Consider the following 15,466-nt stretch of genomic DNA (forward strand, 5'->3'; position numbering starts at 1 on the left):
TCGTTAGTAATCAAATAATCATAAATTAAAAGTTTGGTAATTATTTCATAGTATAATACTTTATATTTAAAATATTAATAACAAAAAAAAAAGGTTGAACAGTCTGGGTCGTCTCTGACATGTCTTAAACATGTTAATTCGTTTGCTTCTTCTATCATTTTATTAGGAAGCTCTTCTTCATCCTCAGTCATCCATCTCATCAGGTGAAACCAGTATCACTTGCATCTTTTGCTGATGGAAAACTTTTGTGTGCAATTCTAATGTATAAATAATTGTATCTGATCTCAACAATCCATCTCTATTTTTCCTAAGGAAGCAACCATTGGATACTCTGGGGTGGGGCAGGGATATTTACCTGATATGCAATACTCAAAAAGACATCTCCAGAGCTTATCATATGGTTTTAAACTACCCGCCAACAGGCCGGTAGCTCTGGTTGGCTCTTGGCACAAATCCTAGGGCACAGCAAAATATCAAAATATTTGATTCAAACTGGGTGACCTAGGCGGAAACATTGGAACTTACCAAAGAAATATAAATTTTACTCCACCCAACCCTAAACTCTATAATAAGGAGATGTGGTATGATTGCAAATGAATCAACTATCTCCTAAAGTTCAAATGCAGTGAATGTAAACGTTTTATATATAGGAAACCATATAACCTTCCATAATAAATAAATGCCTGATTTAAAACACAATAAATTACTAAAATCAAATATGACAGACATAAAAAAAAAGTCAACTTCTGAACTACATGATCCTGACTTGGAACAGGCACCTGCAGTATGTGGCGGGATTAAACATATTTGTGCGTTCTCAACCCTCTCCTTTACATGGAACAGTTTTTCACAGCACAAATAAGAACAAACTATAACATTCTAGAATGTGTCCATAGTACACGGAATCCCCACTCTCACTATCATTTGCTATATTCAGTGAACAATGAAATTGGGTCAGAATTCTAATTTTGGCATTGTATTTGGCAAAACTTTTAGGAATTTTGGTCCTCAATGCTCTTCAACTTCGTACTTTATAGTTTATTTGGCCTTTTTAACTTTTTTGGATTCGAGCGTCACTGAGTCTTTTGTAGACGAAACGCGCGTCTTGTGTAAATACAAAATATAACCCTGGTATCTATGATGAGTTGATTGACAACCACTGGGTCGATGCCACTGCTGGTTGAGTTTTAATTCCCCGAAGGTATCACCAACCCCGTAGTCGGCACTTCTGTGCTGACATGAATTATCATTGATATTGTCATATTTATAAATTAACAGTTTACACAACTTTTGATTTTTTGAAATACTAAGGGTTTTTTACCTCAGGAATAGATTACCCTATTAGCTGTATTTGGCAAAACCTTTAGGAATTTTTTACTTCGTACTTTATAGTTTATTTGTCCTTTTTAATTTTTTTGGATTCGAACGTCACTGGTAAGTCTTTTGTAAACGAAACGCGCGTCTGGCGTAAATGCAAAATGTAATCCTGGTATCTATGATGAGTTTATGTACACCTAAGAAAACAATTTCATCAATGTTTTACGTGGTTTTATGTAAAGAGAAAGACAACTCTGTTCTCATGAACTGATTTAACACCAACTGAGTCCTAGGTGTGAGTGGAGGAGTATCACTCGATATATATTGGCTTGTTTCTAATTATGTTATTGTCGTCGGTAGCTGTATGTCATATATGTTTATCATTTCATAATTGTGTATGATATAAAGGGGCAACCATTGATAAAAAAAATATATTTTGCACGAGGAAAGGCGGGGGATAGACAGATTTTGAAAATGAAAAGTCTAAACACGTACAAGAAAATGAAAGAATAGTGCCGCTAAAGTACCAAAAGATGAAATGTACTGTTGTTTTCCCCGCTTGACCCTCCTTCCATCGTCTCTATTATTTGTATTTTTCTTCGCTATTCTCGATTCCTTAAAACTTCATCAACAACTTCTAGGCTCCGAAATAATGGCAAAATGATTGAATGCTAATCCCGGTTTGGTGAAATTTGAACTTTCAGAAATTATTTTTTTAATCAATTGATGTTAATAGGCAAAACACATTATCGTCCTGAATGTTTGTATAATACTGGCAGATGGACCATAGTCATCAATTCTTATGGGGTTGTTACTACATTGGGGTAAATGAGGCAAATGCTTGAACGATAGGGCTACATGTAGTATTCTTATCAGATAAGTAGTAACCTCCCTTGTTAATGTACTGTTGTAATCAATCGTATTTTTACAATCTTTATATAATATTACATTGTATTATTTAAATTTGTGATGCATTTTATATTTAGATACAATAATTTTATATTGTACTATACATAAAAACAAAGAAATTTGAAAGTCTTTGATTCATTAACTACTTTTGTTCAAATCAGAAGTCAGGCGGTCTATTCTGTCTACATTAAATGTAAGTCGTAAATACACTGGTGATCAATGGCTATCAAAAAGGAAAGGAAAACATTGTATAACGTAAAACGAGAATTAAATAGAGCAGAATGCAGAAATTGAATGTGTATGACGATTGTTTTCTTGTTTAGAGAAATTGAAAACGAAAAACAAAAACACTCTCGATATTCATTTTGGTTTTTAAGAAATCAAAACCGAAAAATGAAAACACTTTCTTTTTTTGTTTTTTGTTTTTGATATTTGAAAACGAAAAACGAATTGACGCAAATATACACGTACCTTACCTTTGATCTTCTAAAGAATTTCCATTTGAATGTTTAGAATTGAATTATTGCTTTTCTGTTGTAAGCTGTTATATTGACTCACTACATTATGCCTAGAGGCAATTCTTTACAAAGTAGTTTAACTGGACAAAGGGAAAGAAAACTATTAACACTAATACTGTTCAAACACTATTGTCAGCCAGAAGAGGTTTAGATTATACAAAAGCCAGAACACAACAGAAACTACCAAAGATAACTCATTCAGAGTTGTCTAGTGAGTCAATTTTTTTTTATATAATACTAGTATCAGTAAAGTAACTTTTCTAAATATCATTTCCATAGGTGTCCAATTATACAGTTTTTACTAGCTTTAACACATTTTCACAGTCATCTTGTTGTTTTAACCATAAAATATAGAATAAATCCTTCTGAAACACGAATTGCCTTTCTGACGCACTTTTCTTTTATATCGATGCTTCTGGGTCAAAGATTGGTCTATCTGGACTATTAAAATAAAACGTTCCTTGAAAATCTTGAAGGTAGACCGATATAAATAGATAAAAACTTGTTAAGATTAATTTAGACTTGAAGCTATTCATATTGTGTAGTCCAAAACATTTAAAATTATTTTCTGATATACAATGATGTGAAAATTCATGAAAACTACATTTAGTTTATTGCGACATGATCTACATGTATTTAGCATTAGAAGCATTATGTGATTTTAGGAGACAAGCCAAATGAAAACCTTGGCAAATGCTTATGAAATAAATAGTGGCAATGTCAAAATCAATTTGACAGAACATTTTATTTTATTTATCAAAAACCCGTCTTGGTTATAAAGTTATTGTATTGGAAAGTGACTGTAATAAATGTTTCTTTATGGGCAGATTTAACAATGCAATGAATGAAGTTTTTAAATTTGATATATGTCTTTTTGTGCTTCTTTGTTACATATACGTTTGTTTTTATAGTTATTAAGATTAAAACACAATGATGACTGCTCTATCCCTATTTTTGATAATTTTACCTATAATTATTATGTCTGTTTGTTTTGTTCACGCATCTTTTTCAATATAATGAAATTTGATGCGACTCTCATATAAGTGAGAGGTTTAGTTAGATATAAAACCAGGTTTAATCCCCTATTTCCTACATAAGAAAATGCCTGTACCAAGTCGTTTGATGTGTTTGAGCTTTTAATTTTGCCATTTGATTAGTGACTAATTTTTAAATTTTTATCGGAGTTCGATTTTTTTGGGATATTACTTTTTGTATAACTGTCATTTGTTCTTTCGTTGTATTAATTTTCACATGAAAAAAACATTGATTGATTTTTTTTCAGTTTTTGTACTACCATTTACCTGTAAGAATCAATTATGCTACCTTCATCTGTCCAGTTTTTATAAGATAAATGTAGAGGAGGGATATTCTTAAAAATATTGGACAATTAAAGGAAACCTAATATTTTCCGACATGAAAATGATAGTCCAATCACTGAAATAAATGACGGGTACAACAAAAGGATGACGTCACAATGTTTTAAGCACAATCCATATCATGTTGCAAGATTGAATGTATTGCCATATTTGCACGTTGCACAAATATATTATTGTCATTTGACTAAAAAACGTCTTTTGGTAGCCATAACAAATGAATGAATTGAAACTACGATTCCGTAATGAAAAAAAGTTAGCTGTGACGTTATTGAGTTCAATATACCATGACGGACCAATCTACACAATTCTCCGATATATCTGATTAGTTTAACATTAACATTACATAACAAGTTTGACTGAGTGATCACTTAAAATTGACGTGAGCATGACTGATCGGTGACTCTTGACTGATTAAACTTGATGTGATCATGACTGATCGGTGACTCTTTACTCATCCATGAAACCGTTGGTTTCAAGTTCTTAAGATAAAATGACACATTTTGAGGTAGGTGTGTTATATAGTAGTATTGATTTGTATTACGAGTTGTTGTCTACGCGTGTACGCTTACTCCAGTGTTTTTGACACATAATTTAGTGGCAAGATTGAAACATATTATCAGTAAAGTAAATGACGTCATTGCAAAATATAACAGAAAACTGTTCCTCTAACGATATGTTGAATTGTCTGTACCAAAAACGAGTCTTTCACTCTTTATTTCAGTTGACAGCACAGTCGCATTAAACTGGGGTACGTACTGTAATAAATACAGCTCCAAAAATGATTATAATGAATTTTACATGACAAGAAGAATTGGGTTTGTCTAGTCGAACTGCTTCGAAAGTGCTATTTCTTATCAAAAGAGTGTTTTATGCATAAAAATCTGGTTTTATGTTTTTGTACAAAGGCATGTACTGAACATATATTTTGTGACTGGTCTTTCACCTCTTCACATAGAGATAAATTCGGTGTGGTGTAAGTGTTCTCAACATTCAAACCTAACTCTTTTACGTTCCTATTAATAAGAATTATGTGTACATGTAGTTTTAATTAGGCTTTGACAACCTACAGTCGATTGTTAATGTAGACTTTGTATGTGGTAAGTATATATAAAACGAGATATCAATTCGTGGATTCTATTATAAATCTTCTAGGAGTGTACATATGTTGAATAAAACCATTAAAATAATATTATGAATTAAGTTATTTGCCTATTTAAACTATAAAAAAAATCTGAAATTGCAGAGTTTAAAATCATGATTAACATTGTTTGTTGTATTTATCCAAACACACCACGAAGGTAAATGTTCTACGCCTGGATAATTTGCAATTCAATTATATATTGAGAAAGTCGACACTAAAATTTTGAATAAATATTGTTATTTATCGCTATTTTACTAAATTTTCCTTTAATCTTATTGACTGATAATTTATTTTCTCAGCACAGTAGAGTGATATGTAAAATTAGCGCTAGAAACTAAGGGCGCACGTGCCGGTTGTCACTGAAATTAACAACGTCGTCATAGGTAAAATAGCGATACACAGATTATTTGTTGATCCTGTCTGTATTTCAACTATATTTCAGCTTTGATAAGTGTTTTGTTTTACTGTAAATGTTGTTCACTTCTTCGAACTATGCACAACAAAAGTATTTATATTGTAAATAATATTTCGATTCTCCATTTAAATAAAGGCAACAGTAGTATACCGCTGTTCAAAACTCATAAATCCATGGACAAAAAACAAAATCGGGATAACAAACTAAAACCGAGGGAAACGCATTAAATATAAGAGGAGAACAACGACATAACACTTAAATGTAACACACATAGACAAAATCCCACGAGAATAATATATATAACATCAAAACCAAATACATGAATTTGGGATAGACAAGTACCGTGACACGTCTTATCGCAATGTGAATTTACACTCAAAAATAAGAAACTGTATACCTTACAACACAATTATTTTCATTTATCTTAGTATATTATAGTTTATGGCGGCTTTTTGATCAAGTTTTTTTTTTTTTTTAATTGTTTAACATCTCTAAGCGGTATACTACTGTTGCCTTTATTTATTCACCCCTTATTTTATTGATTTTGTATTTCAATTGTATCATAGACCAAATTTAATAAGTGTTAAGGTAAGGGTGATGGTTGGTACCTATTAAAACTTTTAAACCCGCTGCATTTGTTTGCACCTGTTCTCGTTTTTTATATAGATTATGCCGTAGGTTTTTCCGTTTGAATGGTTTTATACTAGTCATCGTAAGGGCCCTTTATAGATTGCTGTTCGGTATGGGCTAAGGTCCCATGTTGGAGACAGTAGTTTGACCTATAATGGTTTACTTTTACAAGTTGTTACTTGGATGGAGAGAACTTTATCATACTTTATTTTTTTAATATCTCGTAGACAAAATCATTTTTATAATATTAACGGTGTCAATATTTTGCACCAAAAGCACATTTTGACATTAAATGTCTAATAAGCGAAGCTTGAGGACAAACTATTCGAAAATCTTATATACCAAAGTGAGTCGTTTGTTAAGTTGTGTGGGATGTATAAGAACTCAGCCATGTCCGGAAAGATTTAGGTAATTAAATCCAATGCCTCATATAGAGAGAGTGCAAGGCTCTCTTTTAGTTAAGAACAATTGCATAAACTCTTTGATGTTGCATAATGCAAGGTACAATGCCTGTCCCTATCTATTATACTTTAAATTTGCAATGTCAGTCCAAATTACCCCGATTTTCAACTCAGACCCTCTGTCATAAAACGTTCATTTTGAATTAATTGTGAATGTATTCTCGCCCTCAACATACATGTGATATGTTTGCTACTGGACATTTAGGAACCATCATTCAATCAATCATTTTCAAAATCCCTTTCGTCATCTATTGTTATGCTGTTTAGCCTATGTAATCGTGAAATCGTTAGAACTATAATAGTTATCCAAATCAATAGAACGATTATCTTAAGGTACATACTATTCGTCTTCGTGTGACTAGCCATTTTGTTTTTATTACGTTAATAATGTAAACAGCAAATTTATTTTTCAATCACATACATGAACATTTTTAAACTCTATGTTGAAAACCCCTGCCTATCGTTTTCAAAGAAATCAATAAATTTGTTTGACTCCCATTTTGAAACAAATTTATTTTCCTAACCCTAAACAAGAAAAAAAAATGGTCTACGCCTAACAAATTAACAGATAATTCTTTTATTCAATTCTATATAATGATTACGAAAATAACGTGACTACATTTTGTTCATTAATGTGAACAATTTACATGTAACCGATGTACAGATGAGAACAAATTTAATGCAAAACCAGTGTGCATTACATGAAACTAATTGTAAGCAGGTTTACAAGTAGGCGACGTATGGTGTGAACATGGCTTTTCTTGTGTACACTATAAGAAACGTTTTTCGTCAAATGTAGTGAATATTCATTGTATATTAATGACAGTCGTGGACCAACAATCTGAAAAAAATAGACAAAAAATAAGTGTCGGTCATAATGGGGTCATTTCCCTTTCCCTGTTGTTAACAAGAATCGAAAAGATGTTGTTCTCCCTTTTTTGTTAAAATGATATTAGGGACAATAACTAAACATCTTTTATTCCTCAAAATAAAAAAGAATAATTTGCAAGTCAAGAAAACACTAATTTAAAGTTTTCTAAAAGGAAAATGGAGGACAAAACTTCATATTTCGATCTCGTTTTGCTGTATCTAACACAAATAAAGAAAACACTTTAGTTTTCGTTTTTGATATATCAAAACGAGAACGAATACAAATATTCAAAGACCAATAAACCCAAATATCTAGCATATATAGATAATGAATTTTTGGTATACACTGAAATATCATGAACAATGCAATGGATAACATGTATTGATCATTATTGCTTAATTCGGTGGGGTGATTATTACCTATATATGATATCCTTGACAAAACGTTTCTATTTTTATTTACAGGTTTAACGACATTTTTCGTTTGCAATGGTAGGTTTTTTTTTTAAAAGTCCAACTACATAGTAAGGATACCTTTTAGCGTTAGTAAGTTACTATAGAAAGTCATAGTTGTCTTATTTGCATGAATAATGTATATTTAGATTAATAGATATTGCCATCAATTTAGATGACTTTAAGTCTAGAGGGTATCAATAGACCAGATGACAGTAATTCGATGCTTACATGATTTATGATATACAATGGTTTAATTGTCTGATGTATAGATCTAGAAATTAATCAGAAATGAAGGTTCCAACTTCCTCAAACAAAGGTAAATATGCTAGATACACTTACTGGAGGTGTTATGAGATGACTGAGGCTAAGCTAAAAAGTGGTGTCATTTTTAATCTGTCCTCCTCATAATTCTGTTGGAGCATTTTCTGCGTAAGAAGCAGGATCATGTATATGAAGTCCGTACAATGTGAACAGGCACGAGCATAACGACTCAACAGGTATATATAAAAACCATAAGATTGGACAGAGGGTATGTTACTGATGAAAAACGGGAAATTGGTAATTGGGAAGTTGAAATCGTCCCGCTTATAAGAGATTTTAGTATTAAGTCGTCCACCTGAGTCAATAAAATTTAGAATTGAAATGGGGAATGTGCCAAAGAGAAAACCCGACCAAAGAGCAGACAACAGCAGAAGGTCACCAACAGGTCTTCAATGCAACGAGAAAGTCCCACACCCGGAGGCATCCTTCAGCTGGCCCCTAAACAAATATATACAAGTTCAGTGATAATGAACGCCATACTAAACTCCAAATCGTACACAAACAACTAAAAGTTAAAATAATACAAGACTAACAAAGACCTGAGGCTCCTGACTTGGGACAGGCGCAAAACTGCGGCGGTGGTTAAACATGTTTGTGAGATCTCACCCCTCCCCCTATACCTCTAGCCAATGCAAAAAAAGTAAACGCATAACAAAACGCACATTAAAATTCAGTTCAAGAGAAGTCCGAGTCTGATGTCAGAAGATGTAACCAAAGAAAATAAACAAAATGACCATTATACATAAATACCATCAGACTACTAGCAGTTAACTGACATGCCAACTCCAGACTTCAATTTAACTGATTGAAAAATTATGTCGTCATCATATGAATATCAGGCACAATCCTCCCCGTGATGGGTTTAGTATCATACCATCATAACATATATGAAAAGAACATAACCCGTGTCATGCCGACAACTGGTTTTTAAATAAATGTGTTTAGTTCCGATGCAAAGACCCTATAAGTGAATCAATATCAACGCCAAAATATGCAATCTTTAATGACCTGACAACAGTATCGTAACTATATCCCTTCTTAATAAGTCTATTTAAAGGTTTTGTTAGCTTTTGAGGTGAATACTGACATTTGTGTGCTTTATAAAAAATATTTCCATAAAATATTGGATGTGAAATACCTGAACGTATAAGAAGTCTGCATGTTGAGCTATATTTACGAATGATGTTCTTATACCGATGAGAAAATTTAGTAAATTTTTTGACTAGTTTGTGATATCGAAAACCCTGGTGTAATAATTTTTCAGTAATACATAAATTTCTCTCGTTAAAATCTAAAACATTGTTACGTACAAGAGCGAATCGTACAAGTTGAGATATAATGGTGAGATAAAGATCAAGGTATTAAGCAGTCCTTCTAGTATCAGTAGTATCCTTAATTTCAAGTTCACTGGGATATCTGAAATATACGTTCTGACTGAACTATTGGTTTTTCAGTGATAGGACATCGTCAATATATCTGACAACAAAATTTTCACAAGGTGCTTTTTCTTTAGTCTTTTAGAAGGTTCTGAATGAATTCTGCTCCGTAATCGTGTCCAATAAAACAGACAACTACGTCTGCCTGCAAACCACGATACAAGTTATATATATATTTACATATATATTTACATAGAACAAGCTACACAATCGAACATTTGATATATTTATTTAAAACAAATACATTAGATACTTTTCAAATTTACAGGTAAAGTGGTTTATGGTTTACAGATCGTGTTTGTTTCATTAGGTCTTCAGACATTTAGCATTGCAGGATGTATATATGTATCGTATTTCGAGAATAATGAAATGTTTAAAGCACTTCAACTAGTGATAATAGCAATACTATGGTTGTGTAGTCTTGTAACATATCTTGCTATTGTGATATGTTGTGGTAAAAGTGAGTATACACTACGTTTTTTATGTCTTTTAAGATACAATAATTGCTTATGTTGTACAGTCATACAAATAAGTATGCATCCCATCCACAATACGTTAATCTATATAAGCCATGCTTTATAAATTGTACCTAATGTTTTAGTTTGTATTAAATTGCTGAAAACAAAATTTAAAATGATTAAATTTCGCTAACATAAAGCCATAGTCATATTATAGGATTTCTAAAAAAACAGAAATAACGTGTGCAGAAAATTCAGTCCCATTCAAGAAGCCGTGAAGTTTCAACGTTATTTAAAATGTTATTGATATTTCATAGAATTGAAAGCAGTGTTATGTCAAAATAACTGAGAAAAGATCATTATTCTCTGTTCTTTTTTTTATTATTTCTGTGACTAAAACGATACTTTATTTTACATTACACATCAAATAGTTTTTTGTTTTTCAACTGGCCTAACACCCAAGTTATAATTTTTTCTTTTTCATTAAAATTGGCACAAATAATCTTCATACATAAACAAACCTAATGTCATTTTAAAAACAAGGGGTCAATGTACTCGTTGTCAAGTTGGATCAGTTTAACAAATTTAAAAAACAGTCGAAAAATGAATCTTTTCTTGATATGTCACCATTTGACTTCGCTTAAAAACCATTTACGTTAGCAACGTCATTACCTCCCCTGTAACTGTATCGTATGCCCTTAAACATATTATAGAATAAATCTAACATAAAAACACATGTTGCAGTAAAGTAATTTGCATCATCTGCATGTAAGGTAAAGAAGAATAATCTGTAACTTACTACTCGCATTTATAGTTCGTATATACTAGAAAAACAAAAGGTGCCCTAGATACACAAAACTGCTTTGAAAATTGAAGTTTCTACAGGGTTTTTAATGAGTTTTTGGGGGTAAAAAGGGTGATATCATATTAGATATTGAAGTTTACTTTATTGATATGATTGATGATCAGTTTTATATCTGTTTTCATTTAATCAAGTTTAGTTGGCTTATGATCCCAGACAAGCTGGATTAGACGGGTGTTGCTAATAGGTGGAAACGGAAAATGGAACGGAATACGAAACGGAAACGGAAAACGGAAACAAAAATAGTTTAATTTTTTTCTTTTGGGTTATTTGTGTTCATAGGCATAATGTATATATTATATCACATGTTAATAAGATGGACAAACAGAAGGATATATTAAAGAAAAAATTCGAAGGCATAAAGAATTGAAATATAAATGACAGGATATGATGAGCCTATTTATTTTACAAGGACATGCATATTGTACGTAATTTAATTGCGCAAACTTTTAGCAATTGTTCCATTATTTAATTCATTTTATATTCTACATTTGCACTTAAGACCATGAATGAACGTCGTCCATGCCCTTCACTAGTCCTTTTGACTTTTATTTTTCTCCAAAAAAGAAAAATAAATATAAGCATCAACAAGATAGTGCCACAGCCACACAACATTTATTTACATAATGCCTGAAAAGATGTACACTCGCCTCGATTCAAACAAGGCTAAAGCCATAGTCATATAATAGGATTTCTAAAAAAAAAAAACCAGAAATAACGTGTGCAGAAAATTCAGTCCCATTCAAGAAGCCGTGAAGTTTCAACATTATTTAAAATAGTGCAGTCGAAAATAGTGTCACTCCTTAAGTATAGTGTTTTAATCATTGCTTCAATTGAAATACTATCATAGCCATGTATTTATATATTTAATCGTTGGACATATATTAATATTTAAAAATTACTCTTATTGATATTTCATAGAATTTAAAGCAGTGTTATGTCAAAATAACTGAGAAAAGATCATTATTCTCTGTTCTTTTTTTTATTATTTCTGTGACGAAAACGATACTTTATTTTACATTACACATCAAATAGTTTTTTGTTTTTCAACTGGCCTTACACCCAAGTAACCGTTATCATTGATATGTAGACTACATAACACAGGAACCAGGACAGTATCTTGATGTACTCTAGAGTCAGTTGAATTTGTTGAATATAGCATAACACTGTAATTGCGGTAGCATAGGAATGAGTCAATCCTACATAGTGCTTTACTTCTTTTATCCACTAAACGTTAAAAGTTGATTTAAGTAGTACATATTGGGCTGTTTCAGAAGCTTTTTCAAAATCTAATATGAATATATCTGTTTGGTGTACTTTATCGATGTATTTTTTGTCCAATCATTGATGACTGTACATAATGTGATATTAACGGAAAGCATGTTGTTTTTTCTATTGGGTCAAACTATATGTTCGAGCATCTTGCAGATAATACAAGTTAGGGGTACATAGTTTAAGGCGACCTGTAGTTGTTAATTTCTGTGTCATTTTGTCTCTTGTTGAGAGTTGTCTCATTGGCAATCATACCAATCTTCTTATTTTTTTTATGTTAGCAGTAGTTTACCAGTATCGAAATGGTGTTAATTCATTTGATATTTGATTTAGTATTGTAAGGCTTATTTGGTCTGGCCCACATACTTCTGATGTATTGTGTCCATATAAAACCTTTAGATAACAAAATTGGTCGGATAGATAAGATCTACAAACAAGTAGGGGTTATAATGGCTTAAAATGGCCCCCGATTCGCAAAAAAATAAAAATGTAAACAGAGGAGATGTTTCTCAATATATTAGTAGATTTCGAGTCATTGTTAATAAAAAGCTGTTTTTGTCGAACAGAACAAGGTTAAATGACATCACAATGGTAGGTGCAAATGACGTCATAATCGGGAAAATAAGCAAAAATACAGAGATTGTGATGTTGTTTGTTTACAAGTTGACCACCGCATCATGCTCACAACAATTTGAAATTTTAACATTATGACAAGTTCAAACTTCAGATAGAACATCTTTTTGGTGCAAGGTCGGTGCAGTGGTTTATTTTATATTTTTCATAGCCAAGAAGAGCAATAAAAAACTGATTGTCTGTAAAATGAGACCTATTCTTCTATAAAAGTTTAATTAATACGTTCTCATGCCAAGATGCATTTTATGTTTTCGCTTATGAATCAGTAACATGCATTTCTATAATTATTTTCGTAAGTATAGAAAAAAAAACCCAAAAGCAATGAACATACATGTATGTTTGACCAATTCATTTCATAGCTGAAGCAAATGTTTCTTCCCATTGTTGAATAAAGGTTAAATAAATGTGAACAATAAAAAGATGCATGGAGCTAGGCAATTTTTGATAGCATTTTTGTTCTTATCTATGTATGCTGGTATATTTGTAACTCTAGGTGTTTTCCTAAAATGAATTGTATATTGTAAAAGTTTTAGATTTTTTTTAATATTTGCCCCAAAAATATTATCCAAAAACCATATAATAGCGTGTTGTCCTTTATTTCTGTTTTTGACCTTCTTACCTACCTTATAATTGATACGTTAATCCAAACAATCGGCATGTAATTTTCAAACATACACAAATCGGCGGTGGTGTATCATGTTAAAAAAAAAATACCAATAAATTATGAAAATTTTAAATGATTTTAGATTAGGTTTTGCAAGGAAATGTGTTTTTGTTTCTATTTATATAGCAAAATTGGATATTTTTTTTACATAAATAAATAGATAAATTGGATACCCTGCACTGCAGACCATGCATTTCAATAGTGTAATTGTCAAGAATCCGTTTGTATTGAAACTCCCTGTCCTAGATTATTGAATTTGTCATTCTGCATTGACAATAATCAATTTATCTTGGTGTAAGTAATACACACTAATTCTCGCTAATGTCCTTGAGTGTATCTGATACATACTATTTTCTCCATCGTACTACTCCCCCGATAATCACTATTTTTTATTAGTAAGTTGTAATCCTTAAACAGGGAGTGAAATGGTGGTCTGACACCTTATAAAGTTATTAAAACAATATGTATTAAATTAGGTTTGAACTTGGAAGGATGAATAGATGTGATTTTGTTTTAAAACAAAATCAAATAGGCAAAACACACTGCATGAAATGATACGTTTACAAAATTTTTTCATGTATTAAATTTTTAGTTTTGAATTTAAGATCTGATTTATGAAGAATTATTTAGTAGTTTATTAAAGTTTCATATTTTGTTAAATTTCTTATTTTCTTAAGTTTAATTTCGATTTATGGATTATTAAATTAGTTATTTATTTGAAAAATAATACCAGTTTAAATTTGTTATTTAAAAGGTTTAAATCTATTTTATCACCGTTAAATTTTTCGTTTAAATATGTAAGACTCAAATCTATGGTGGGTTCCAAATCTATGGCGGATTCCTAATCTATGATAAATATGACGTAATGTCATCCCAAATCTATGGCGAAAATTTTACACTCCTAATCTATGGCAAGTTGTTTTTTAAATTTTCTAATCATGACGTCATGCCATCCCAAATCTATTGCAGATTTTTTACATTCCAAATCTGGTGTCTTCCTCCTATTCCCACTTTTTAAAAATACTATTCCTTCTATTCCCACTTGCAAATAACAATAGATGTTTTGATAAATAATTTGTTTTTATAACAATCAGGGTTAATTAGAATTTCACTTGAGATTTACCTGTATTTTTTTTTTAAAGCATAACATATTTGGTACACTGTTTAGGTATAATACCTTGTTTATTTGTAATATGTTTCTTTTTTCATCAAATAAATACTTAAAAATAGAGAAAAATTATGATAAATAGAATAGAGTTAGATTTGTTTTTAAACTTTTGAATTTGTACTAATTAAAATAAAGAAAAATTATGATAAATAGATTGGAGTCAGATTTATTTTTAAATTTTTGAATTTGTAACTTTAGAAAATTGTCTGCTTTACTAATAAATCATGATATATATAATATTGTAACCAAGTATAATCTTATAGGATCCTTTACTATAGATAATTTAGCTGATCTGTAACAATAACATCTTCATGCCTTATATATCATGTACTGTAGTACGCCGCTAGATTAAAACTGACGTGGAAAGGTAACACATGCCCACCGAAAGCTCTTTTTTTGAGAGCCCAGGTGGTCGTGTGGTCTAGCGGGACGGCTGCAGTGCAGGCGATTTGGTGTCACGATATCACAGTACAATGGGTTCGAATCCCGGCGAGGGAAGAACCAAAAATTTGCGAAAGCAAATTTACAGATCTAACATTGTTGGGTTGATGTTTAGACG

This window comes from Mytilus edulis, chromosome 5, assembly GCF_963676685.1.
Source record: "Mytilus edulis chromosome 5, xbMytEdul2.2, whole genome shotgun sequence".
NCBI classification, from domain to species: Eukaryota; Metazoa; Mollusca; class Bivalvia; order Mytilida; family Mytilidae; genus Mytilus; species Mytilus edulis.